Source organism: Branchiostoma lanceolatum, chromosome 1, assembly GCF_035083965.1.
Source record: "Branchiostoma lanceolatum isolate klBraLanc5 chromosome 1, klBraLanc5.hap2, whole genome shotgun sequence".
NCBI lineage: Eukaryota > Metazoa > Chordata > Leptocardii > Amphioxiformes > Branchiostomatidae > Branchiostoma > Branchiostoma lanceolatum.
Genome location: NC_089722.1, coordinates 35,754,387 through 35,782,182, shown reverse-complemented (window position 1 = coordinate 35,782,182; position 27,796 = coordinate 35,754,387). Strand labels below are relative to the sequence as shown.

Genomic DNA, 27,796 nt, shown 5'->3' with positions numbered 1-27,796 from the left:
GTTATCTTACAGCCACACAAGAACAAAAGTATCAAACTGAATCAAATCTTTAAAGACTAACAGGCACAAATTCAAGCAATCGTTACAATGAAATGGAAAGTCAAGTTTATAAACAGTTGGGAAACTGGGAATCAGAATCACAGTTTTTAGATTTTTGAAAAGAACACACATAATGCTCTCAACTCAAACAGTTCCAGTACTCCAATGAAAAGAAAAGGAACATTTTAGTAACTCACAGTTAAAAAATCCCAGTTTAAAATCTGTATGTAATATTTTGAGACCACGGGGATGAATTGTAAAAGAGAAACTTCGTGGTAGTGGCCAGGTTCTGAAAACAGATAGGACATGTACGAAGCTTGTTTACAGGTCATTCTGCTTCAATATAATACTTTTTATCTTTTTTATAATACTAGTATGATGTGCTGAAAACAATATCTTTGATTCATATTGATAGAAAGAGGATCTTCGGGGATGTGGCCATGTTCTAAAACAGTTAGGCCATGGCTGAGGCCTTTCTATGCGAAAATAGTGAAGCTCCCCCACTCGGAGTCGAGAAAGCCCCTTGTGGGAGAAGCTTCCCTATTTTCTCATAGAAAGGCCTCAGCCATGGCCTAACTATTACAAAGCATACAGGTTTGCGGGCCTGCGTTATAATTCTACTCTACTCTACTCATATTGGCGCAGACGTTATAGAGGAACTTGTTGCTTCGTAACTATGGGATTGCTTTCAGTTCAGTGAAAAGAAGGCGGGGCCTCGCCCAGGCTTTCTGGCGTGGTGACCGGGGTGCACATCCTGGGACAGCTGTCCTGGGACGTCCCCGGCAGACGTACTAATTGGAACATACTAACAACATACGGCCTGCAGTTCACAGCGCCCTCCCTGGGTTAAACTTTGCTACAAAAAAAGCTGTTGTTTCAAAGCAGACGGTAAACATGAACCGGAAGTATCAGTAATTTTTAGTCTGTCAGCCATGTGGTTCATACGCCGGTCTGCGTTCAGAGGCAACTGAAACAGCGCCCTCCAGTGAAGCAGGCTTAAAGAACATGGTCACGTGAAGTATGAGATGGCGATCGGCGACGTCTGTGACTTCGGTAATGCAGTTTTCGAGAGTTCCTTTGGATAACATAAACAAATGGCGATAGAATCATGAGATGGTAACAACAGGTTCGTTTTCAGACGATGAAGCAATTCATGTAAACTTCGTAGGAATCAATTAGAGGGGACGAAAATCGCGGTTTCGAATGACGATCGGCGTGTGCTGTGCCGCGCCCAGAGTAATGGGTGTGCTTTGGAAACGTTCCGCTAGGGGGCGGGGCTGCACTGGGGCCTCACAATTTGTGGGGATATGAATGGGGGTTTCTGAGTTTCTGAGTTTTTGGGTTGCTAGCCTGACGTGGTAGACAGGCCAGGTAGACAGGCCAGCTAGCCAGGCCAGGTAGACAGCCCAGCTTTTTCCGCAAACCCCTTGGCAGCAGCAATATCTATTGGATATTTTTAGGGTAATCAATTTTCTGGAATGGTTGGCGCTCTACCGGCGGGTTAACTAATCTACATGTAATCGTATTGGGCACCTCTTGGCTGCCTTCATATAGGTGATGCGCCATTAAGTGGCCAAGGGCGCTAGTAAGCGACTCAGACGCTGAGTACAACTTGGGAGCTTTAATCACAAAAACCGGCAGAGTTAACATGATGGAAGTGACTAACATACGTCACAACCCATGACGTCATCATAGAGAACACATGATGCGTCTATGATGCGTCTAACTATGATGTCATCATTAACATAACATAAGCAACTCTATGGCGTTACCTTCTTTTCCTTCCTTTCTTCTCTCTACCTCCCTTTCTAACTTCCTAAGTTTCCCTGTCCTGTCATTGCTTGACATGATTTTAAGCAACTAAAATATGGTGCTATCAACTGCACTAACAATAAAGGTCCTGGGATAACTAGTCTTCTGAAACAAATACAAATATGGTGCTACTATCTACTGTGCTATATGGCGATGGATAAAGATGGCGAAACGACAGGATGAACACTGCGGCGTCGTTTTAACTCCGATTATCCAACTTTAAAGGCAAAGACAGGATATAGGTTTGTTTTTAGAGGAAGTCTAATGAATATCCTTCCCATATATGGTGGTATCCTTTTACATGTTGTATTCTACAATGAACAACTAAAGAGTTTTGAAGGGCATGTTCTAGATACATTCGCTCGTCAACCTGCACAGAAGGCGTGAGACTTGTGAAATTTTTAAAATCTTTATCCGTTGGGGCTTACCAACTTCAACACATACTCCAACAGGTTTGCGGATTTGATGGGGTGGTCTACAGGGGTGGGCTAGTGGGGTGGGCTACCTCAGCATCTACCCTTTCTGGACCTCAAGGCTGTGCATGGGGGTTTAGCATTGAATGGAATTTCCTTGAGGAAAAGATGGGTCACTCTGTGGGAGGGCCGGAAAGAATGCTTTATTTTGCTGAAGGATCATATTGCTTTGGGGATGCTACAGTGGGGGGTGGAGGTGGGCAATGAGCATACTGCATACATTTACATCGTGCAGGAGTTTGTTATCCCCAGTTTTAGATTTTTAAACATGGAGGGCTATGTTCCCTGTTCCTTTATATGCACAGTCAGGCCAACAGGACAGTAGCATTGTGGCTACAAGAAAGAAATGAGCAACAAAAGCAACACTATACATTGTACAAACACACACACTTCCAACCCACGCTCATGCACACTGACACACATAGCCACAAATACATTGTAAATTGTATGCAAGCACATGCATTCAGGTACATTCTAGTCTAAATGTGAGACATATGTTTTGAATTTTGTCAAACAAAGGCTCTCTCATTCCCTAGCTGTTCTATGCAACTTCCAGTTTATTATCTCCATGAAAAAAGGCTTTTTCATGGATATACTGTTTTGCTTGCGTTTGGTGTTTGTGTGTATGTATGTGTCACCGGACGCTTAAAGTCACCATAACTGTAGAACCTGTACATGGATTGTAATGATTTTTGGTATGTGGGTGGGTGTTAGGAGGAGGAAGGTCAAGGTCGATTTTGGGCCCCCTGGCATGTGTGACTGGAACTGCAATGGCGTATTTGTTAAAATCTTCAATGTAGAAGAACTGAAGAGAGGATCGACAGATCGTCATGTTATTTGGTACACAGGTAGGTTAGACCAAGATGTACACACTTAAGTGCAAACTATGCAAATGAGACCTAATTTGCATAAGTAAGGAGGTAAATTGTTTGCATGTGTGTCGCTGGATGCTTAAAGTCAGCATAACTGTAGAACGTGTAGATGGATTGTAATGATATTTGGTATGTGGGTATGCGCTGGGAGGAGAATGGTCAAGGTCGATTTTGGGCCCCCTAGTTTGTGTCCCTGGAACTACAATGGCCTATTTGTAAAAATGTTCTAAAGGGGTATAACTGAAGAAAGGAACAACAGATTTCCATGTTATTTGGTACGCAGGTAGGTTGGACAGAGATGTACACACTGAAGTGCAAATCATGCAAAGTTAGTGTGTTTGCGTGCGTGTGCACGTGTGTGTATGTTTGTGTCACCGTGTGTGTATGTATGTGTCACCGGACGCTTAAAATCAGCATAACTGAAGAACGTGTGGATGGATTGAAATGATATTTGGTATGTGGGTAGTTGTTGGGAGGAGAAAGGTCAAGGTCGATTTTGGGCCCTCTGGTATGTGTCACTGGAACTGTAATGGCGTATTTGTCAAAATCTTCAAAGGTGAATAACTGAAGAAAGGAGCGACAGATTTTCATGTTATTTACATGGCAGGTAGCTTAGAGAGGGTTGTATACGATGAAGTGCAAATTATGCAAATTGGAATTAATTTGCCTAAGTAATGGGGAAATCTATATTTGCTGTGTTGGCCTATCCTATATCGGGTGCTTAATGTTAGTAGCTATAGCGTAAGTGGGTCACTTGTCAACAGCTGTTGGCTTTAGCTTGCCAAGCCCATCAATCAATTTAGCAACTGTTGGTTGTTAACAGCTGTTGGCGCTTAACAGTCTGTAGGGACTGATTTGACCAGACTAGAAGCTTGACAGCAGGTACTGTAGTGAAAGGAACAGTTATACATGGTTTTAATGTAAGGCGACTCATTCCAGTCTGTCTGTATGTTTGAGGACCCCAGTTGAATAATATGGGAAAATAGCAAAGAAGAGGTCAAGATCAGTTTCTGTGGATCAAAGGATATATGATGGGGATCCAAAGCATAAGGTATGTGAAGTAACCAGGACACATCACACATTTGATTATGTGTAAATTCACTTTGACCTGTTAACAGGCTGTTTCTTGCTCATACTGTGTACCAGTTGTGGTCTGGCTTTATATTCTCAATGGTTTGGCAATGGTACTGTGGACCACAATATATTTAACGTACAATGCTACGATTGCTACCAGTTTATAGGTAACTACGTAGCACTTTGACATGATCTGGTCACCCGTAACCTTTCCTGCTTATCTATTGTACCCCTGTCTTTTATTCACCTGTAAAGTTGTGTTCTATCAACCGCTGTCCCTGATAGTTTATAATTTACACAACTTTGTAGGCAAGGTCGGGATGTATCCAGGTGTCAGAGATACATAAGAAGACGAAGAGAGATCACATGAGAGCCAAAAGAGAAGGAGAAACAAATGCACTTAGGCGTAACAGACCACATAAAACAAATATATACAAACACAACCACCCTGAAGCAGATAAAACATAACATAACAACCAAACAACAAATAACATACACAAACATAACACAACATTAAAAAAAAACAAATTTCATGGAGATTTTGGGTCCTCAGACTCTTGTTTCCCCTTGTACCTCTTCCCTAAAATCCTAATTAATTGTATACTGAGTACTTAGAAGTTTGTTTATGATAAATGGCTTAGTGTTGGTGCTGTTACCTTCCCTCTAGCCCACCCACAGCTTGACCCAGATCCTCTTCAAGGAAATTCCATAAGAGGCCAAACCCCCATGCACAGCCTTGAGGTCCAGAAAGGGTAGATGCTGAGGTAGCCCACCCCACTAGCCCACCCCTGTAGACCACCCCATCGAATCCGCAAACCCTACTCCAACTTCGTGGTGATTTACATGAAGGTTTAGTCCATAACTTAGGTGTACTTATCATGTGCAGCTTAACCCATGCATATCTCTGCGACAATGATTCTTAAAACCTTACCGGACTATGGATCTTGTGGGACTTTGGACCCTCCCCTTTAACTAAGTTTCTTACAACACTTCATTCTAAATCAAGCTTTAAGCTTTAAAGGCAAACTAAAGGTAGGCATGTCAAACGTCCCCGATTCTGCATTGGAATGCGGTTTGGAGGCAGAAAATGCTTTTTTTTTTAAATCTTAAAAATCAACCGTATACAATATGCCAATAAAAATCGTTGTCAATTATCTATGGAAGGCCGATGAAGGCTGGACATCCAGGTAATACGATACGCCAAATAACAGTTACCCAAACAACTGTATATGATTTTGGAAACGGTCAGTCATTTCAAGTAGCATTCACTACTTTTCATCAGTAACTCTGAGCAAGACTGTCCAATAGCAGGTTTTAACCACGATCTATGATATGGAAATAAAGAGAAGACAATTTTAGATTGTCTAATATAAGGAAACAAATTTACATGTTTTCTGGTTGCTTTTGTGTTCAGATGGTTACACTTGGCATCAACATCGGCAATATCAGGGAAAACTGAAACCATCAGAACACGGTCAAAATTTATGAATTTTTCACCTCTAATACTTTAAAATCAACTCTTCCGGAATAGCCAGCGCAGCGCCATACTGCCTGCTGTTAGTGTTACTAGTGACGGAGGTTCTGATTGTTCGGAACAAAATCCACCAGACGATTTGATCAAACTGTTGTACTTCTTTGAAGAAGGTTCCGGGTCGGAGTTCAAATCTGACCAGGGTTGGGGTCATGACACGGTAATCTGCCAGAAGTGTGTGGTCGTCACCCTGATTTCTGCCCCCTATTGCTTGGTGATCGTTTTAGCTGTGCGTAGATTTTTTCTATCTCCTGTAAAGCCTGTGAGTTGTAGTATTTTTGTGCGTGGTGAAGTTGGTTCGCCATCGAAGCCTTTTTTGTATCAGTCCACGCCAACGTTTTTTTTGCCTGATGACCCAAATAGCAGCGTTTTGAATGCATTTTCGCTGAATTTGCGTCATCGGAGATTGCGAAAAAGTTATCACATGACTTTTTAAATTTTTTTATTTTTCAGAGACACCATTTACTAAGCTTCCTCAGCATACGTGCCGTGACCCCAGGAAAACTCTTTTTTTTTTAAGCAGACTCGATCAAAAAAGTGTAAAAAAATGATAATTTTCAGGTCCAAAATTTACATTTTACCATGGTTTCTACCCAAAATAAAGGGACAACAGACGATACCGATTAATACATCGGAAAGCAGCAAAAGACCGCTTTTCGTCGATATGATTACAATTTCATACTTTTCTTGGCGGAATTGTAGCCCCTCAGCCTGAGGGTGTCGGCCTATATACGAAATCGTAAAATAAACTCCGGTCTGAGACCAGAACAATAAAGGAATTGTGTTTTACCCTGTCGGCTGATTGGCGTGTCTAAACTAACAGAGGAACATTGGGAATACTGGAGGTTTGTTTGCCCTCGTCTGTCGTAACATTTGTGGGTGCATGTTTGCCATGGGGAGGGGTGCAGTTACAGACTTTTTCTCTCATATTTGGGATGTTTCCGCTAGATTTCTAGGTTTGATTAATATGTAAACCAAAATACTACACAACAAGAGTTCTACGACCTCATACCTTCGCCAAATGATTTTAACCTTTATGACTGACATATTGGGAGTGTTTCTCATCAATTATGAATCATACCAGTTGGTCGTCTTCACCCAAATAACATAAGTTGTCCAAAGTATGACTATGAGCGAAAGAAAGAAGGTTATGCTAACATTTATCATCAATTATGCAAATAAGCTCCTTATTAGCATAATTTGATTCAATGGTGTCCACATTCACACTACTTCCAAATGCCACAAGAAGGAAATTGCCGTCATTAACTAGTATGGAATTATAGTAGTTTAACATTAATTATACAAATTAGCTTACATTTGCATATTTTCTATCTATCAACATTCCTTTCTTCCTCAGTTACAAATTTGCATATTTGAATAGTCATATCATGGAACACAGCGGGTTTTTAAATTGCCTCATTAATTATGCAAATTAAAATCTGATTTGCATCATTATCATCCAATCAAACAAAGCACCACGTAAGTTATAGAGTTAAAATATATCTCATTAATTATGCAAAAGAGGTCTTCATTTGCATAGTTGATATTAATTTCTCTCTTCCTCAGTCATGTCACATGTTTGAGAGTCCTATCATGGAATTTGGAGGATGTATCAATTTTCATCATTAGTTATGCAAATTAGATACTGATTTGCATAATAAGTATTAATTCATGTAAATCATCACTCAAGCTATCCATTTAGCAAAAAGCATGACCATCCATCAAGACCTTCTTGAGTTATTCCCTTTCACAGTCTGAAGCAAAACCTGCTCCTGCAGTCCCAGAAAATGCCGCTAGGGTGTCCAAACCGATACCTTTTACTCCCTTTCCAAAGAGCTATCTACCACTCAAAAGTCGGTTCCATAGCATATCCAAAACATGAGATATCAAAACAGGAATTTCCGCTGCAGTACTATAACGAGCCGCTAGAGCGCCCAAAATCTAATCATTTTCAGGTCTCACCAAGACCTACCAACATACCAAATATCAAGACAACCCATCCAGGCATTCTTGAGTTATGCTGGTCTTCTTATACATACAAACGCTACCCTATGCATAACCTTCTGCCCTAGCTCGGGAGCCAACAAACTCCTCGGGTGGGCGGTGCCAAATCCACTTAGAAGCCCAGGTCTCGGGATCTAACTATTATGTGACAAGCTAATTTGAACAGTCAAACCCCCTGGCCCAATGGGAATATCTCCTTACTACACCAGTAACACTTCCCCTACACCAGTAACACGTTCCAGCTGGCACCCAGCTAGTATACACTCATACAATATAACACATTTTTACACTTTTCTCGTTAATTATGCAAAGCACTTCGCCCAAAATCTAATCATCTTGAGATTTCCCACATACCCACCGACACACCAACTACGACAACAAACCATCCAGGCGTTCTTGACTTATCGTGTTCACTAACAGACACACAGACAAGCATCAACGAATAACCTTCTCAGCGAAGGTAATAAGTCCTGATAATATTTTTTCCGACTGTTGAGCTTGGGTGTAACATATTATAGGAATACAATGTAAATACATGTATTATGTGAAAATTTGTGACCCAATTTTTTTTATTTTCCAAAAATTGTAAAAATCGGAGCGGTGATTCCAAGAAGCAACAAATTAAACTGGTGTGGCCTAACTTCTACTCGAAAAGTTTAAAACAGGATTAACATACATGTTTGTGAAAAATAATTCAAATGACAAGTTAGAGGATTAACTTTCTTGAAAGTTTTCTTCGATTAATGAAATCAAATGTCTAAAATTGTTTAGACTAACAAAAGAAGGTGGTCTCCATTGACAATCACGTAGATAGCGATCGTATGGGAAGTCCCGGTGTGTCACGGGGTGTGTCGTCAGCATAAAGAGACGCACGCCTGCATTGCGCTTTGAAGACAGCATGCTGTACTCAACAAAAATTGGTCTCTACCTGTACACTGTCTAATGAGGGCCTGCATGCCCCTTTTACGTAGAGCGTAATCGGCCGTTTTTATTTTACGTAGAGCGTTGCCGACCACTCCATAATTTAGCGTAGAGCGTAGGAGGGGCTTTCTGAATTTAGTGTAGAGCGTAGGGAGGCTTTCTGAATTTAGCGTATTACGTAGCCGGCCCACTGAATTTAGCGTAGAGCGTTGTCGGGACCTCCCCATGCAGGCCCTCTCTAATTACAGTAACTATGAAAGCATTTAAGTTCGCGGGGATTTTCGCATTAAGGATGAGATGACATGGGGTGTTCTCTGCGGTTTTAGGTTTGCGGCAGCACTATATTCACATACTGCTGCAATAATAAAAGACCAGCGTCTTTACGTACATCTAGTCGCAGTTCTCAGATCTAGTCAGAAGCGGCACTGCAACTGGGCAAGGGCTACAGACGCGTGGATGGACAGAGCAGTTGCTTTTGACAGTGCGGTGCTGACGTGATCATCGGTCACATTCTTTTATGGCAGAGCTGAATCCACGTCCTTGAAATTTCCTACATTCACCCGAAGGATGTATACGCGGGTTCGGTTCTGCTATAAGGAGAATGGTCTGTCACTGATCTAAGTCATCTAACCATATCTACCCACTGGATATGCAGTTCAGTACATTGTACAGTAAGTCACTACCATGATGTACACAGTCTAATCTGTCCAAACATTACAGGGGCCTCTCTGGCGCTTACTAATTTCACTCACTGTGTCCTGAGATGTCTTTCCTGAGAATTTGAAACTTATTTGTTTTAATACATAAACGTGACCCTAACAAGAGGTGGAATCTAGATCTGCGGTGTTACGGCATTGTACGGTGTTACGGCACTGTATAATGAAAGCTTTCTAACATCTAAATGCGTGCTAACAAGTTCATACAGCACACAGAGGTTTATAAACTATTCACCTCCTGTATGATACAGTGTACTACCGGTCCAGCTGGGCAATTTCGAATCATTGCACCAGCCGGATAATTGCACCAAATACGCTGACAAATGGGATGTGCAGTTAAGCGGATTCTACTGTAATTTCAGGCCACATCAATCTAATTTGTTGCTTCTCGGAATCGCCGCTCCGAAAATTGGGTCAGTCAGCTCCCATTCACAACTTTCCAGGGGGACCGAATATCAATCACTCACTTCTTTCCAGCGGGACCGAATATCAACCGCTCCTTCCTTCCTTCACATATATACATAGTATACATACATTACATTTACATTTGAAACAAAGAAGGTGCTTGGACCCTACTGTTACACATACCGTAGAATCCCTATTTACGTACACACTTTTTTAACTTTTCAAGTCGCAAGCAGGTGCTCCAGACCAACGCCAAAGTCGGGGTGCGTACGTTAGGAGGGGTTCTTCCTCGTAAAAATCGCATATCAGCTTGAGAGCACGGTACATCTTCATGCAAATGAAGTGTGGAATGCTACCACACAATCAATCAGTAATAAAGAATAAATAAATAAATACATCTTTTTAAATTGTTTGACATTTTCTACCCGGAAACATTTTCTCAGTAACACATTAAGTCGGTAAACATCATCGAAAGGATGATCATGTCAACCTTTAACTATCCACCGAAATGCTGGAGAGTGGGTGCGTACGTTAGGAGGGTTTTTCCCCTGAACGTTTCAACTCACTGAGTCAGGCCCACAATCGTCCCCAAATCGGGGGTGCGTACGTTAGGAGGGGTGCGTACGTAAATAGGAATTTTACGGTACATACAAATGCTACTGGAAACATAACCTTTTTGGCGAAGGTAATAATGTTCACCCTCTTAACTTGCAAATGCCGCCATAATGAAATTCCCATAATCTAAATTTGTACCTCTATAATGGACTTAGCAATCTCCCTTGCAAGATCTCTGAATGTCTAATATATCGGTGCACGCACCAGTTCTTCCGCGACAGGGGTCCGTGGTAGTGCGCGACAAAAAAAGGACAAAAGTCAAAAGGGATTGGAGTGCTGAGGTTTGAGTTCACATTTCTCATAATTTGTTGCAAACTGACATTAAATACCAACGCGGATGAAAAGCGAAAGAATTGGTGTATTTTGGGTGAAAATTGGACCCAAGTCTTATTTCCGGATAACCGTCCGTGTTGAAGGTTAACTGCCCCTTTCACCCAGATTGGCCTTTGTTGCATTCTTTTGGCCGTGTTGCATTACCTCGCGCGTTGGGTTATTGTGAAAATCTCAGTGGTAGGATTTTCTTTATAATGGGTTTGATTATACCTTGGAGTTTTCTCTTTCTGACTGTAAAACTAAAAGTCATTTTCGTATCAAAAAAGTTTGTGATGAGTTTAGTTCCACGGTGGCACGGAAAAATTCCAATTTTGCGCCTCATTTTTGACGGAAAAATACTTTTTCCCTCTAACATTTACTAAAATTACAGAGGTTGAAGAAACCGAGACTCAGGTTTTCTTGTAGCTAGAGGGATATCCTTCATTCCCATTCACAGTTGTTTTGGCTCAGAAGTATTTCCTGGAAGAGACAGTCGCTAGACTTGAGGATGTGCAAACTCGAATTGAGACCCAAAATAAACTAGGGGGTGCCCCCATATACATCAATACGCTCTGAATTTGAATATTCCTAATGCAAGAATAGCTGTTCTCTATTCTCCCTCGAAAACCAGTTTTAATAGTTGCCGTTTTGGATACCCGTGATTTAAGTGGCTCACTCCTCTGAGAAGTCGTTACCTAGTTAGACTGTATATGTGTACCACGCAAGTCTCTGGCTTTACGTCATCAAGTGATTGTGGTTGTGTTATGACCCAAACACCACACCTATATTTACACATACCTGTATTTACCTGAGTAAACCTAAAGAACACCACTCAACCACACCTGTCACACTTCATGGAGGTAAGCTGCCTGCATAGGGCTGAAACAAGTCAATTCCCTGTCTGGATAAGTATTTTTGACACTGATGAAATATATACCCCCGTATTTTCTTGATTAAAGTGTGCACCCCAATTAAAGTACGCACCCCTGATTTGGGGCTAGTTCCAGACAAATTTGCAGAACTGAAACCTAAAGTGAAAAACCCCAAATAAAGTTCGCACCCCTTCTCCACTGATCTTGAACAAATTTTGAACAGGATAAATTCAAATTTATGGTGTCCCTCCTATTATCTCCAGGTCATTTTTCTTATATCAAGGACTTCTACATGATGCCATTCCTTAGATTCATTAAGGATTCTCTTGTTTACTCTGCCAGCATTGTCTCTGCAAACTTGAGGATTGCCTACTACAACAACTTACAAACTTTGCAAATTGGCAGGTATTGAGCCATGCATTGTTGCACGGCAGCTGGGTTCCTGGTTTGATTAAGCAAAGGTTTGAGGTCCTTTTCCAATTTGTCCGGGCAATAACCTCAAATAAAGTACGCACCCTGACTTTAGCAATGACTTGAGGTGCCTTTTGAATTTTGAAATGTTTAAAAAGTGTGTACTTTATGCGAGGCAATACGGTAGTGTGAAAAGTTTCAGTATGATCAAACTTTCAGGCTGCGGACTCTTTCCGCTGAGAAGTATTCAGAGGTGATTGATATCAACCGTGTATAGTATCTGCCAATGGGTCCAACATTCTTACCCGCATTTGTTGGATGGTTTCTCAACATGTTATGATTGTCATGATGTAATGATTATGATGGCAGACTTCACCCACTTACCCATACTGCTTTGCAACCATTTCAGTACCATGACAAAACACATGATTTTAATAATTTAGATATACAAAAAAAGAAAAAAAGATTAAGTCTCTGACTTGTAAAATAAGCAACAAATGTTTGTAAAACAGAAACAGCTATGTTTCATTGATACATTGTTAGACTACAACCTCCTCATCGATAGAAAAGGGTGCAGGTAAACTATAAGAGACTTAGGACCAACATAACTGTTGCTGACTCCATGGATGAACAATATGAAAATCTCAGACCTCCGTGAAATATTTCGAATTTTTGCCAAATTTTCCTAGGTCCTACCGAGACAGAATTTGATTTTGGGCATTTTTGGGGATCAAAAACTAACGGCACTGAACCTTAATCCGACGCAACCTTAATCCGACACTTTTCAATACGCCCCAAGTTAAGATCTAGTGCTGATATGCAAAATCTTTTGATTGTTTCTTAAATACAGTAATTAGGTATGCAACATAAAAGTGTGCAATGGTCAGGTCCTGAAGAGAACATGTTGTAGTGACAAGGTCAGGAGGGGAGGGAGAGCAGCCATCTGTGACATGGTGTGTCTATTTTACCTCAGTTTAACTGGCTGTTGGTTGATGGAGAGATAGACAAACAGCTTTAATAGTATAGAGCAAAATCGAGGATAAACAAATTCACTATTGTATTGTGTCAGATTAAATCAGTCGTGGTGTTCATTGCACAACATTCAAGATGGCGGCCATGACTAGACGTGCGTCACACGCGCTCCGTCTATAAATGAGTTTTTGAGCCGTTATGTGTGCTGCAGAGTGGTTTATACAAGTTATGTAAGTTCTTATACAAAGTAAGACCATAAAGTTAAATATCTAAGACATCCGACTGAGTTATATTGCCATGGGACGACCAAAAAACGCGGAAGAGTGTGGGACGCCGGAGCCGCAGTCAGAGACAAAGCGATACAGGACCAGGTCTAGCAATACCAAGCCATGGAACACACCAGCTAAGGACATGGACTTTGAACAGATCACCGAGGATCACGCGGACTCTAACAAGACCACGGTATGTAATTTCAAGTTCCGTACCTCGCCTGATCGTGTACCTACTTGGATAGATGCAAACAAAACGCACTTCAACGCTTCGTTCGAACGAGAGACAGGTTACAAGTTCACCTGGAAGAACAAGGACTCACAGCTGTCAGTTACGGACACGCGCAAGTCAGCAGTCGCCAACAACAAAGTGCTCACAATACACTTCTATAATAGTGGAACTGTTCTCATCCATGGAAAAGGGGCAAAATGGTATGCTGATAGCATTTTCCCTGGGCTCAAAGAAGTTGTCAATAATGTAGCTGACGCGTCCCCGGGACAAAATGGCGGACATGACAATGAGGAACCGGAAGGTGAAACAATAGACAACAACATTGAAACAATGGTGACTAATTCAGAGAATGCTTCGTCCGCCATGATGGAATCGGACAGCGATTGTAATGAAAACCAAGCTGGGTCAGAACAAACCACTTGTACAGTAGATTTGTCCGTAGAAAAGGAAAATCACGCAGGAAATACAACCCCCAAATCTCTTGTCTCGCCCTCAATACGCAAAGTGCTAGGTGGACTTGAGAATATTATTCTGAGCCCCTTCACAAAGGCACGAGGTCCTACAGGAAAGGAAAAAGAGACAAAGCCTCAGCATTCCCCCCGATCACGCCGCGCCCTGTCCAACGAAGACAATCCGGACGGATCATCACAGACTACAGGGTTCACCAGCGCTACTTCCGAGGCTTTGTACACCAAACTGGTGGATGAGATGAACGAACTGAAGACTCTTGTCTACAGCAATAAGGTGACAATGGACAAGCAAAACAAACAAATTGATGACCTACAAGCTAGCATTCAGAATAAGAAGAAAGTGACTGAGAAGCAAGCACAACAAATCGAAAGGCTGTCGACAGAACTCCAAGAACAACGCCAAATCACGACAGACCTCGCTAACAAACTAGGCTCCCAAAAAGCCGACCACGAAGCCTTACAAGCCCAAGTTCTGTTGCTAACAAACCACGCACAATCTGCTCACATACCTACCAGACCGACAGGTAAGGGTTCTCGAGAGGGGGAGGACGACTCGAGAATTCAACGTTTGTACTCAGACGTTGTCTCTGGGCAGTCAAACTTGGCGGACAGCGCTGTCACTAATGTACAAAAGCGACCAACTACCCCTGCCTCAGACGTTGTCTCTGGGCAGTCAAACTTGGCGGACAGCGCTGTCACTAATGTACAAAAGCGACCAACTACCCCTGCCTCCAAGATACCGGCTCCTGCTGACAAGAAGTCCGATGAAAACACCACTCCAAGCACGACCGAAAGTGTAGTAGGCGACAAGACAGATGTCAGGATATTCGCAGACTCTCTGTGGAACGACGTCAATCCCGGTAAAATGTATCCAGACAAAAGCACCAACATTGACAAAACAACAACACTGCCCAAGGCTGTTGAAAGGATCAGAATGTCACCAGACACCACCACTGAACTCGTAATCATACATGTTGGGTCTAACGATATGGACAATACCAAAGCTCGACCGGACAGCACTGATGTATGTGTGGAACAAACATGTAAGTTGATTCAGGCCGCGAAAGCGGCCTACCCCAACGCCAAGATCGCCATATCCCAGGTATTGCCGAGAGGAGTCAACATGAACTCTAAGCTTAATAACAACATTGTAAAGTATAACTCTGCCATCGAGAAGACTTGCTGTGACGACAATCGCCTCATCTACATCAGACACCGGCTTCTATCAGAAGACAGATCCTTGTACAAACCAGACGGCATCCATATCAGACCTGACGCAGGGGTTCGTCTGATGGTAGCAGACGTAAAACGTACGCTACGCCATTACCAGGGACCTGGGACGGACAGACAACACATGGAACCCACCAAACAGTACACTATTCAGCCAGCTAGGAAAACGTCTACGGTGCAGAACAACCACCCCTACATGGTCAACTCTGCTCGGGGCCCACCGCCACTATACCCACTGAACACAGCACCCCCGCCGCCTTCTATGTGGACCAACTGGAACCAGAGAACAGGATCGACTTGGACTAGGGGATGGAGCGAGAAACAGGACAAGCATCACATGGCAGAGAAATTGGTGACTATGCTGACCGATTTTCTGAGACACTGAACTAGAAATGGACACTAAAATGACATATGCCTTGATGTGATCAGAATCAGGTAACTGAATACTTTTCTCATTTGACAGATAACAAACCCTCATTAATTTGTAATCACAATAGATATTGATGCTAATAGTCTACAAAGTTTATGCACATATTCTGTGGCTCTTACGCTACTTATCTTGTTTTGATTCACTCTGCATTCACATGTAATTATGCTCGTCTTGTTTTTATACATCTAGTACCGCTCACTCGGCATTTTTATCAAAATATGTCAAGTCAGAAAGTGGCTTTGAGGTTCTGTTCGTGGAACATTCAGGGCGGCCTTAGGCGGAAAAGTGAGAACGATGATTTTATTAGTTGTTTAGAGGGTTATGATTTTGTATGTTTTCAGGAGACTTGGCTTAGACCCAACGAAAATTTTAGATTAGACTCTTTTAGTTATTTTAGAAGTGATAGGGATATAAAAAAAACAATGAATAGGAGCTCAGGAGGAGTAGTCATTATGTTCCGAAACAAGCTGATGAAAGGCCTTACAAAACTTCCCACAAAACATCCCGACTTCTTATGGTGCAAATTAGATAAAACGTACTTTGGTCTAGAACGAGATTTATTTGTAGGTTGTGTATACTTCTCCCCCGAAAATTCATCGTCTCTTGACAAAAGGAACAACCTACTCTTTGAAATTCTACAAAATGATATTTGCAAATACTCAAATCAAGGAAATATCATGCTGCTAGGGGATCTAAACGCAAGAACAGGATCTCTACAGGAGACTGCAATCATAGATGACTGCCTGAATTACGACCAGTTTATAGATTTCCAAGAGGACATTCGATACAGACTAAGTCACGACAAAGGAGTAAATAATTATGGTAAACAACTTATAGAGCTCTGTTCATCAGGTAGTCTAATAATTCTAAATGGTAGAGTAGCAGGAGACTTGGCAGGAAAATTTACTTGCCACAAATACAACGGCTCAAGCCTTGTTGACTATTGTATTATCAGTTCGGAACTCTTCTCAAAAGTGCAATATTTTAAAGTGAACGACCCATCCGTACTTTCTGACCACTGTTTGATAACATGTTCTATCTCTACAAATTATTCACCTTACCTTAGAAAATCTAATCTCCCATTACGTCCGCTCCCAACAAAATATGTTTGGGACGACAACTCTAAATCTAAGTTCACTGAGGCATTAAGAGACTCATCGATTATCAACGATTTTCAAAATTTTATGGACAAGTCCCACACAAATGTAGAAGACGCCGTGAAGGAGATCGGCGATATCATCATGCGTGTAGCTGACAAGTCCTTACGTAAGATAGTTCACAGGAACAACAAGAAAAGGAAAAAGAAAAACAAACCATGGTTTAATCAGTCATGTGCTGCTCTTAAACGTAAAATCAATCATCTGGCTTCTGAATTCTCTAAATGCCCCTGGAAACTTGATATACGCCATGCATATTTCAGCAACCTTAAAATTTACAAGAAAAAAATTAAAACCGAAAGAAAGTTATTTAAAGAAAGACAGTGGAACAACCTATACAAACTTAGTAGAACAGATCCACAAAAATTTTGGAGAGAGATGAAAATTCAGAGACAAGAAGACAATCATAATCAAGATGAAAATAATAACATATGTCCTGAAGAGTGGAAAACCCACTTCGAAAATCTGAACGACCCTGTTGGAACTAATCAATCTGATGCAGAATTCCACCAACATATCTCGCAGGAAAGACCAGACCTTCAGACGATAAACGACAACACTATAATTCACAATAAAGACAATGAATATACAGAAAATATTATCAAAACCCTTGAAAGTAAAACAGAAAATCCGCTAGATTTTGACATTTCAGAGGAGGAAATCATGGCAGGACTAGGTAAGCTAAAAAGCAGCAAGGCTTCTGGCACAGATTCGATTATAAACGAGATGCTAAAATGTGATAACAGACTCGTCCTACCACTAAAAAAACTGTTCAATTTCGTCCTCCAGTCTGGTAACTTTCCCCATCAGTGGAATCAAAACATCCTTGTCCCCATATACAAAAGCGGAAATTCATCAGACCCATCAAACTATAGAGGAATTGCAATCTCTAGTTGCGTGGGGAAACTGTTCTCTCTCATTCTAAGCAATAGACTACAACACTTTCTAGAAGACAGCAATTTGTTAACCCCATTCCAATCTGGCTTTAGAAAGAATTTTAGGACAAGTGACAATATCTTTGTACTGAAAACTATAGTCGATAAACAGCTCTCTGAATCTCGTGGGAAGCTATACGCCTGCTTTGTAGATTTCAAAAAAGCGTTTGATTCCGTTTGGAGACATGGTTTATATTACAAGATGCTATCGTTAGGTATAGGTGGTAAGTTTTTCCAAATCATACAATCCATATATTCCAACATAAAATACTGTGTCAAAACACCTAATGGTCTTTCAGACTACTTTCAGTCCACTTGCGGGGTACGTCAAGGGTGCACCTTAAGTCCTATTCTATTCAACCTATTTTTAAATGACCTTCCATCAGAGTTTTCATCACCATCATGCGACCCCGTAATGCTTGGAGACACTCCGATAAGCAGCCTTCTCTGGGCGGACGATCTTGTACTCGTCTCAAAATCTGAGCAAGGGCTAAAGGAGTGTCTCGAAAGAATGGATAAGTTCTGCACACGTTGGAAGCTTTCAATCAATAGAGACAAAACTAAAGTTATGATATTTTCTAAAAATGCGCGAACAGGTAATAGCCGAAACCATAGTTTCCAATCACAGGGACAAACTTTAAACATAACTAACTTCTATACATACTTAGGGGTAGATATAACACCCTCTGGTTCTTTTCACCGAGCAACAAAACAACTTAGAATAAAAGCCCTCCGGGCTTCTTTTAAACTAAAGTCCATCCTCATGTCAAATCATAACCCATCCATACCTCTGGCACTTGATCTATTTAATAGCCTAGTTAAACCAATCCTGCTATATTGTAGTGAAATATTGGGAACAAATGTTCAGTCACGAGACCTCATACTTCATGGAATAACTGAGAATCCAAATGAGAACATTAGGAAATCTGTATCCGACATAATATCTCCGGTTTTAGGATCAGATGTGAGTATCCGTAAGGCAACCCGTGTCGGGAAAAAAACCGAACCATCTTCTACTCGACCTGTTCTTCTACGACTTAGTAGATACAGTGACAAGCTAAATATTATATATCGATCTAGTGATCTAGCAAACCAAAATATAACAGTGGTCCAACCATCAATTTCGTACGAAATTTCCGATCTAGAATATGTTTTACTAAATTTCTGCAAGATACTCCTTCGCGTCCCCAAAAGTTCGGTTAACGCTGCTGTGAGAGGCGAATTGGGTATGTATCCATTATACATAGATACTCAGACTCAAATGGTTAAATACTGGATAAGATTAAACAGCATGCCGAACGACAGAATTGTTAAAAAGGCGTATGACGAAGCCGTTAGACAAGAACAAGACTGGGTTGTTCATATACGTGATACACTTTGCAGACATGGACTCCAAAGCATTTGGTTGAACCCTACCGTCGATGCCAAATATTTCGGAGAAATGTTTAAGGAGCGCCTGAAAGGCGAGTTTCTGTCAAGCTGGCGGCAAACGATAAGAAGCTTTAAGAAACTTGAAACATATTCAAAAATAAAAACCGACTTTCATATAGAGAACTACCTCCAGTCAGTCCAAAACAAATCCTTCATAACACACACAACAAAACTCCGTATTGGAGCACACTGTCTTGAAATTGAAAAAGGCAGACACCGAAATGTCCCAGCCAATCAGAGATTCTGTCCTACGTGTAAAGAAAATGTCGAAGACGAATACCACTTTTTAATGGAATGTCCAACATATAAAGATGAAAGAGTGAAGTTATTGCAGACAATCAAGTGTAAAACATTAATGTAACATTACCTCAGTCGAAAACAGAGACGTTCCGTGTACTTATGTCATGTCCTGAAACAATATCTATCTATCTAGGCCAATATATTTTTACATCTATGCAAAAAAGAATCCGTGAAATAGCGATTTAGTTGTATAAGACATTCATCTCTTCGCCATGTTATTGTATAATTGACATATACGGCTCCATATTGTATCACCTGTTGATATTTTCTACCTCTGATAATATTATATAGATAGTGCTTTCTTGTAGTTTGAAATGGAACATTGTACAGCCTAGAACCTAATCATTGTATAGCATTGAACCTTCCTGTAGCTTTTAGTAGTTTGATATAAGTAGCCAGTAGCATTTTATCTTTGCCTTACATTGTACCTATTACAATCGTTGTGCAATAAACTTTGACTTGACTTGACTTGACAACAGGTAATCATTACAAAATTGCTCAGTTATGCTCCTTGAAAGATTTTAACAAAAATGCCTTTGACATTCGTTTTCCCAAGACGTACCCACATACCAAATAAAATCATAATCCATATACTAGTAGAGGTTCTTACTTACTAGTAACCATGCTGACTACAAATATCCGGAACAGCACGCTCTAGACAGGGTTTATGTAAAAACCAGGGGCCCGCGGGGCACCCCGAGCCCACGGGGCACCCCGCATGGTAACCTATGGGGTACCCCGCGGGGTAAAATGCCTGCACTAAGCCCTTGATGGACAAAAATCGTGAGTATAGATATAGACAGGGCTTGGACTTTTGCAAAGATCTCCAGAAAAGTAGCGGACTTTGAGGCGAAGTCGATTCAGACCATTTCTATCTCCCGCCGGCGACAGGTGACAACCCAAGGTGGCTTTATAGCAGACAAACGGAGGCGCCGTGGTTGCCAGTGAGTTGGTGGTCCGGGGGAAAAACAGCGTTGTGCGCCCCCCTTCCCACTACCAGTGCCCACTACAATTCTGGCCGGTCGCATCGGGCTCACGTTTTCTCTTTTGTTTTCCCCAGTTCACCGCTAGTTATACCCACACAAAAAAATCCGAAATACTCTGGTAGTCACCAGGCTTTCCGTACATTTGTATGTTTTCGTAAACATTGTTCAAGTTTCATGACGCCAAGTTACACGCACTTTCTTCCCACGAAAACTGGTACTGAGACATCAGAATTCCACCAATAACAGCCCCCATTCACGCCGCGTCACGAAAATTTGACCAATGACATGCAAGTCTCGCGGTTCACGAGATGTTACCTGAAGCGCGAATCCGTGAGATTTTATCGGAAATTGATATTTGGTGCGAGGAGCTAATCTCCAAGCAGATCTACACGGTGCACCGAAAATCGTATATGCTAGCCAGAGAAGCTCCAGTCAGCCAGCTCCAGTCCGTACCGTAGGAGTGACGATGGGGCTGTTTGAAGGCTTGAATCAATGAATTTTGATCAAATCACGTGGAAGTTTAATACCGGAGAAATTGACCGGGGAAAACATGGAAGGAAAACATTGGACGTCTTGAGGGTATTTTGTCTAAAGTAGGGTGTCTAATTCCCTATCACATTTAGTACATACATTATGACAATCGGTTGTGTGTATTTGTGGCACATCGCATCACAGCGAAGCAAGTCAGCAACTTTCGTCCACAAACGGGGCCCCGTGGGGCACTATCAGGGCCCCGTTGGGGCCCCGGCTTTTATACAAACCCGCTGTAGACATGCCCAAAACAATACCTCCATTTCTCATGAAGGTTATGAAGTATTACCTTACAAGCCTATTAAAAAAGAAAGCTTTTCAGTGACAGCTCGGTCTGTGGAATCAATGTGCAAAATAGCAATTTTAGAAAAATTGATGAGCTTATTTTTTGGGCACAAAAAGTGTCCATCAATGATTGCATGATCAGCTCCCCCTTTTCGTTTTAAGAGGGTCTGCATGGGGGGGTCCTGGCAACGCTTAACGGTAAATTCAGGCCAGCCAATAACGCTTAACGGTAAATTCAGGCCGGCCGATAACGCTTAACGGTAAATTCAGCATTTTTAGAACATGAGATACCCCTGAAGACGACGTTTTTTTTTGCAACTAGTCGTCCTTATCTTGTAGCAAGAGACCGATTATGCTATACCATTCTCGCACGCCTGCTCCGAACCCTTTAAATTCGGCGGCGACAGGAAATGTCATGATCACGATGACGAGCGCCAAAGGCGCGCCGAAAATTTTAAAATCGTGCCCCTCTGAAAGGCTATTTCCTGGAATCTGAGGGGGGGATTTTGCTGAAGAGTAAGCTAAGTTTTATGACATCTCTATTTGAAAAAAAAATACAGAAGAGTTTCAGGTTGATTTTTGAGGGGCATCACGCCCTCCAGACCTCGCTGGAGCTGCGACATGCTTCCGGGGAAAATTCTTGACACCCTGAAACGCTATTTCTTGCATTTCGATGGGCAAATATTACTGGTAATGTAAGTTATATAATAAGTTAAATGATATCTCTGTTTGTGAAAAAATACAGAAGAGTTTCAGCTTGAATTTTGGGGGTCGACGCCCTCCTGACAATATTTTTCAACGGAGACCCGGCATGCACCCGGGGAAAATTTTAAAATCTTGAACCGCGAAACGCTTAATTTCCTGAATTTTGAGGAGAAAACTTTGCTAGTAGAGTGAAAAATAGAAGTGTTTCAGCTTGAAATTTTGTGGGGGGCGCCCTACCGACATATTTTCGCCAGAGCCGTGTGTTCCCTGGAGAAAATTTTGAAATCTTGACCCACTGAAATGCTTTCTCCTGCGTAAAGAGGAATTACTCAATAACGCTTAACGTTAAATTCAGGATGACAAATAACGCTTAACGAGGAATTATAACGACCAGTAACGCTTCACGAGTAATATACCGATAACGCTTAACGGTAAATTCAGGGCGGCCGGTAACGATTAACGGTTTATTAAAATCGCTCGTAACGCTTCACGAAAAAGGGCATGCAGACCCTCTTTTAAGATTCGTTCTCGAATCTCCGAGTTCGATATCCCTGATCCTTGTGCAGCACATTTTGCCACCACACACAGGGTCGGGTGTGGGATTACCACTGAAAAAAAGAGTTGCTTGAACCCCACTGTTACACAGCTAAATGCAGTTTGTAGTTGCCATAAATCTAAGATGGATTGTGCGGTAATTTCGTGGAAAGTCAATGGTAAGAAAAAACTTGAGTCAGCTTGGCCCAACATGCAAGCTCCAGTGGCCAGCCAAAATTCTGAATTCATAGTAAACTGTATGCAGCCCTCCAAAATTCACTGAAACTGTGTACCATAAAGTTTCCAAATTAGTGTACACAATGGTGTACGCATCCTACAAAAGGTTGAAGATAAACCAAAAAATGTTTTGGTTTAGTACCCACCTGTACAGAATTATCTGCTCGTATTTTTCCCTCCCACTTTTGTTATCATATAATGTTGAATCGATCGTCAAAACTTGCCGGCCGCCAGTACTTAAGTTCCGTCAGCTCTTCACTCCGCCAAGACTTTTCACTCTCCCTTTCTGGTCTGGTCTGGCGTTACCGGATGTTCAGGGTTGTTTCTGGACCTTTTCACGCTTTTCACGCCCCTACTCTTCTGTTTAGACAACCGTACATGTAAGACCAAGGTAAGACCAGGAAGACGAGTCGAGTTGGTTGTAAGTTTTGATCTGAACATGCGTACTGAAAGTGGAACAGTCTATTGAGCAAGATTTCAGGGGGTGATCTAGCGTTTGTCATCTTACCCCCGAGGAAGTGAAGCATTGTTAACGTTACCTCTATTAAAAATTGAGGTATTGTTATCTCCATGAAAAATGGAGATATATATGACCCCGTTCACACTCCTTTTTTTTCAATCGCGACACCTCTTTCGGTGACATTTCCCCAGTTTGGCCTGCACCTCCTCACTCCCCCAGATTGCGATGCATGAGGACCCTGGTCTCCTCATGGCGCCATCTGCAACCAGCTGAAGTTGCTGACGGAGTTTTATTCTTCTTCTTGGGCATTGTTACCTTCGCGACGAATGGTTTCGTCGAGAAGGTTATGCGACGGTGCTTGTCTGTGTGTCTGTTAGTGAACAGAATAAGTCGAGAACGCCTGGATGGTTTGTTGTCGTAGTTGGTGTGTCCGTGTGTATGTGGCAAATCTCAAGATGATTAGATTTTGGGCGAAGTGTTTTGCATAATTAACGAGAAAAGGGTAAAAATGTGTTCAATTGTATGCTTTACTATGCGTTCTGGTTGCGACGGGGATATTGATACGGGTAGATTGGGGGCAAAGTTGGTCATGAGGGGTCATGAGGGGTCATGAAACGTCAGTTACATGTACTGCAGCTGCCAGGGACAAATTGGCTATCAGCCAGCTGTAGGGCAGATACAAGAGATAGGCTTGCCCATGCAGTAATGCTTTAAAGCACTAAAACAAGGGCTCAGAAAAGGATTCACCTTAATTGCAAGCCCCAAAAATTCTTATGCACCAGAAAGCCACATCTGTCTACTTTAGAATCATGCAAAGAAAATAGACAGTTGACCAGCTCGTTCTCTCGTAACAGCTGACAGACGAAAACAATCGTCAACTTTGACCTACTCCCAGCCTGGAAGAGTCCACTCGGAGCATGTGAAACCAAACCACAAAGATATCTCCTTACACCAATTAAAAGACTGAAACATACAAATTTTGACCAAAGTTGGATATACACGGCCTTATATGAGTAAGAACAGTCATTAATGCAGTGCCACAGCATGGGAATACCGAGCATGTCTGTGTGTCTGTTAGTGAACACGATAAGTCGAGAATTCTTGGAAGGATTGTCTTGGTATTTGGTATGTTGGTAGGTCTCGATGAAACCTGAAAATGAATAGATTTTGGGCCCCCTATCGGCTTGTAACGGTACTGCAGCGGAACTTCATGTTATGATATCTCGTGTTGTGGACATGCTATGGAACTGATTTTTAAGTGGTAGATAGCTCGTTGGGCAGAGAGTAAGTGGTATAGGCTTGGGCCCCCTAGCAACTTTTTTGGAACTGCAGGGGTAGGTTTTGCTTCAGACTTTGAAAGGGAATAACTCAAGAAGGGCTTGATGGAAGGTCATGATTTTTTGCATGTACATAGCTTGAGCGATGATGTACATGATTGGATACTCATTATGCAAATCAGTAACTAATTTGCATAATTAATGAGGAAAGTTTATACATTCATCAATTTCCATGATAGGACTCGCAAACATGTGACATATGTAACTGAGGAAGAGAGAAATATTAATAGATATCAGCTATGCAAATGAGAACCTCATTTACATAATCAATGAGAAAATAATATAACTCGAGATGGGCTTGATGGATGGTCATGATTTTTGGTATGTAGATAGCTTATGTGATGCTTTGTATGATTGGATGATAATTATGCAAATCAGATTATAATTAATGAGGCAATTTTAAAAACCTGCTGTGTTCCATGATATGACTATTCAAATATGTGACATTTGTAACTGAGGAAGAGAGGAATGTCAATAGATAGAAATTATGCAAATGTAGGCCTAATTTGCATAATTCATGAGAAACTACTATCATTCCATACTAGTAAATAACGGCAATTTCATACTTGTTGCATTTAGAAGTTGTGTGAATGTGAACACCATTGAATCAAATTATGCTAAAAAGGAGCTTATTTGCATTATTGATGAAAAATGTTAGCATAACCTTCTTTGTTAAGCTCATAATCATAACAAGGAGGTTTGGACAACTTATGTTATTTGGGTGAGGAGGATCAACTGGTATGATTTTTGATTGATGAAAAACACTCCTAATACGTCAGTCATAAAGGTCAAAATCATTTCGCGAAGGTATGAGGTCGTAGAACTCTTGTTGACGATGAAAAGTTGTTGTTGTTGTAAAAGATACTCTCCAAGCAGAGCTAGGGTTTCGGCTGGTTTTTGACGTGTTTTAAGGCGTTTTTGTCATGCCTTCTACTTTGTCATCGTTTTTGTTGTGGCGACACAACAAAAACGATGACAAACTAGACTGGCCGTCATTTGCTTTAAGAGCAAATTCAGGATGTTTCGCCCATACTCCTCATGCAAGAAGTGGGCTGTCCCAAAATAACTCCTGGGCAAATCGAAGTTTCTGCATAATTTATGCACATGAGGTCCTCATGAGCATAAGTTATGTCCAGGTGCTTTCACCTTTCCTACATGTACCTACATGTTAAAGATGACATCCGCAGCTTTTACAGTAAGGGGAATACAACATCATGCATAAATTATGCAAGTGAGGTCCTCATTAGCATATGTCATGGCCAGGCGTGTGCACCTTTCCTAAAGGTACCTACATCTCAAATATGACATCTGCAGCTTGAACGGTAAGGGAAATACAAGTTTCTGCATAAATTATGCAAATGAGGTCCTCATTAGCTTAATTTTTGGCCAGGTGCATTCACCTTTCCTAATGGTACCTACATCTTAAAGATGACATCCGCAACTGTCACGGTAAGGGAAATACAAGTTTATGCATGAATTATGCAAATGAGGTCCTCATTAGCATAATTCATGGCCAGGTGTGATCACCTTTGCTAACGGTACATACATCTCAAATCTGACATCTGCAGCTTTTCCGGTAAGGGAATTACAAGTTTACGCATAAATCATGCAAATGAGGTCCTCGTTAGCATAATTTATGACCAGGTGTGTTCGCCTTTCCTAAAGGTACCTACATCTCAAAAATGACATCCGCAGCTTTTACAGTAAGGGACATACAACTTTATGCATCGATTATGCAAATTAGGTCCTCATTAGCATAATTTATGGCCAGGTGTGTTCGCCTTTCCTAAAGGTACCTACATCTCAAAGATGACATCCGCAGCTTTGACGGTAAGGGACATACAACTTTATGCATACATTATGCAAATTAGGTCCTTATTAGCATAATTCATTGTCAGGTGTATTCACCTTTCCTATAGGTACCTACATCTCAAATATAACATCCGTACCATGTAACATAAGGTACATATAACTTTCTATAATACCATTAGTAGAGGTACCCCCTGACATCTGCTTGGTTTTAACTCCCAGACAGGGGAAGTGTAGGAGGGCTTATGTTACAAGATGACCTAGTTGTGAGAAAATAACCAAAAATTGCATAAAAAAATTGCAAAATAAATCATTTTGAAGTAGTGTATACCAAAAAAAATAATGGGGTCCTTTGGGTAAATATCCAATGCACGACTAAACCAAATTTCAGGTCCTTAGGTTTCAACACCACGGCACTGGAGGCCATAATGTGCGACTTTTGTCGGAAAATGACCAAAAAACCTCGATAAAATCATTTTAAAAACTTACATAAAAAAAAATTAAAAAGGGTCTAGGGGTATACACGTACTCTACCTCCATACCAAATTTCAGCTAATTTGGTCGACGGACGACCGAGAAGAAGCGATTTGAAGATTTGACAGGAGAAGGAGGAGGAGGAGGAGGAGGAGGAGGAGAAGGAGAAGAAACGTGACAAAAACAATATGTTTCCTTGGCAAAACATAAGTAGAAGGCATGACAAAAACGCCTAAAAACACGTCAAAAACCAGCCGAAACCCTAGCTCTGCTTGGAGAGTAGTAAAAGAGCGATCTCACTCGGACGTGCGGATTGGGTTTGTTTTCCCGCGCGATGCCAACTATGACCCCACGTACCCGCATGCATGACCTCCCACCCCCGGAACCAGCCGAAATCTCTGCCGATCGCGATGGAATGAATCGTAGTTGTGTTCACACTCAAAATTTGATAGGATTGGATTGGATCCGATCGCGATTAATCCAATCAAACTACCTCCGGAGGTAGTTACAATCCAATCGCGATTGGATCGTTTTGGATCGTTCCAATCGCAATTGGGAGCGTTCACACTGAAAAAATCAATCGCGATCGGATCGATTCAATCGCGATTATACTTCAATCGCGATTGAAAAAAATGAGTGTGAACGGGCTATAGTTTTGGGGCAAAACTACGAAAACCACGCTCTCCTTTTTCAGCACTCGGTTCCAGTGCGGAAAGTGGCTTCAGCACTTGAAAACCAGTGCTGAGTTTAGTTCAGCACTGGAAAACCAGTGCTGAGTTTAGTTCAGCACTGGAGAACTCGACGTCAGCACTGGAAACCGAGTGCTGAGACCGAGTGCGGACAAGTTACCTGACACCCGGGAACTCATTTGCCTACCTGAAATTACAAATTTTACTTCCTTATTGAATCTTAAAATATTGAATTTCAAAATACTGATTAGCAAACGAACCAATAC

The 27,796-nt window shown here is 41.5% G+C and overlaps 1 protein-coding gene across 4 annotated transcripts in view; it reads right to left on the bottom strand.

The window, feature by feature from the left end:
- The window catches only part of LOC136421239 (furin-like protease kpc-1), a 217,503-nt gene extending 193,994 nt beyond the window's left edge, over window positions 1-23,509 (bottom strand). For 2 of the 4 annotated variants that reach the window (XM_066408460.1, XM_066408438.1), the window contains exon 1: window positions 22,908-23,507. The gene's annotated coding sequence lies outside the window, so the exon portion shown is untranslated. Of the gene's footprint in view, window positions 1-22,907 lie in introns of all 4 variants that reach the window. The other 2 variants (XM_066408448.1, XM_066408467.1) reach the window with 2 other exon arrangements.
- Between the last annotated feature and the right edge of the window lie 4,287 nt (window positions 23,510-27,796).